This window comes from Olea europaea, unplaced genomic scaffold (genome assembly GCF_002742605.1).
Source record: "Olea europaea var. sylvestris unplaced genomic scaffold, O_europaea_v1 scaffold21766, whole genome shotgun sequence".
NCBI classification, from domain to species: Eukaryota; Viridiplantae; Streptophyta; class Magnoliopsida; order Lamiales; family Oleaceae; genus Olea; species Olea europaea.
This window is the reverse complement of record NW_019239766.1, coordinates 351-1,812: the sequence shown is the minus strand read 5'-3', so window position 1 is coordinate 1,812 and position 1,462 is coordinate 351. Positions and strand designations below refer to the sequence as shown.

The window sequence follows — 1,462 nt, the reverse complement described above, 5'->3', positions numbered from 1 at the left end:
CTTGGATGTCGAATACTATTAATTCTCCATTATACTATTCACGAGTTGAGCTTCGTTCATGTGATATACAAATATCCCATCATATCCAACCCCACAGAGTTCACTGTACTTTTGATTAAAAAAAATCACTCCACAACTAGATCATAGACGTTTTACCTGATTACCCCCACTAAATCCCATTACAAAGACACTAGCAATGCTTAATGGGCACTTTCAGTACAAAGTATTGAAACAATACTAAAGAACAAAAAGAAGCTAAAATCATATTTCGTATCATCAGTAAGTAAATGCCATGCAACATATGTCTAATGTTTCATACTTCGAGAGTTGCGAAAGACGGATCTTTTTTCTTTCCTATCATTCATTTCAAGTAGAACATTTAAAGCTTTCTCCAATTACTTAAAGCAAATATCAGTAAAAATAAAATAAAGTTCTGCAGTATTAAATGATTTTGCTCAGGCCAATACAACTAATAATTGAGAAGCCATGGAATATAATAGTGCAAAAGGCAGGAATATAATTTAAATAGTGTATCAATCACATTAGGAAGTATATCCTTATTTCATTCTCTTGTTCCAGCCCCCCACTTAACTTCTACAGAGGAAAAACTGAGAAAAGATTACATGTCAAGTGGCCCAAAAGCTCCCCACGTATTTTGATCATCAGACTGTGGATCCCCCAAGATGGTTTCAATGTTTGATCTCAAGGGTTGATTCTTTGGGAAGTTCCAGAATGAATCAGAATTTTCGAAGAACACATAAAATATAAGGAGTGATGCCAAAAATAGTCCCAGTAGTAGTACATATATTTGCCACTCTGCAAACAAGAACAGAGGAAAGAAAAATAAAAATCAGATTGAGTTTCAGAATCTTAAGGGGTGGGGTAGTGCCAGGGTTAGAGAGAGACCTTTCCAATCAGCAGGAACGCTTAGTTTAGTCACCATTGCTCCCCATTCAGTAGAACTGGTAAGAATTACCCTGCAAAAACCACAAGGAGCATGTTCAGCTAAGCTTGATCTCAAATTTAATTGTAAAGTAACTTTTTGTTCAAAAATGTTATAATAGTTGATCTTTATCTTACATAAGTCATAAAACATTACTTATTGTGACAATAAGGCAGGCTTTACTTTCAAACAAGTAGAATACTTATACATATTTGATCATTATATGAATTTCTAAATCAATATATATAATGCCATTAAATTCTTCACAAACGTATCAAGTCGTGCCATTTTCACTCCACTTCTTCCTTTTCGGACATCTTCAATTCAAATCACATTGCTTTTGCACATAGCTTCATTCGATACACACAAGGCATTCTTTAATGAATTTATGCCTACCTGAATGATTCTTCCTTTTGAAAATTTTGTAGTTATTTGGAGAACAATTTCAAATCATACAAGAATATAAATTTCATTACAATTTTATTTTTATTTTTTTAATTATTTTTTTTTTAACAACCA

The 1,462-nt window shown here is 32.8% G+C and overlaps 1 long non-coding RNA gene across 1 annotated transcript; it reads right to left on the bottom strand.

The window, feature by feature from the left end:
- Positions 1 to 415: 415 nt before the first annotated feature.
- On the bottom strand, positions 416 to 1,181 carry LOC111380616. The gene is made up of 2 exons (XR_002700209.1): positions 907 to 1,181; positions 416 to 816 (listed from the first exon to the last, which is right to left on the bottom strand). It is a non-coding gene; the product is annotated as an uncharacterized LOC111380616 (long non-coding RNA).
- Between the last annotated feature and the right edge of the window lie 281 nt (positions 1,182 to 1,462).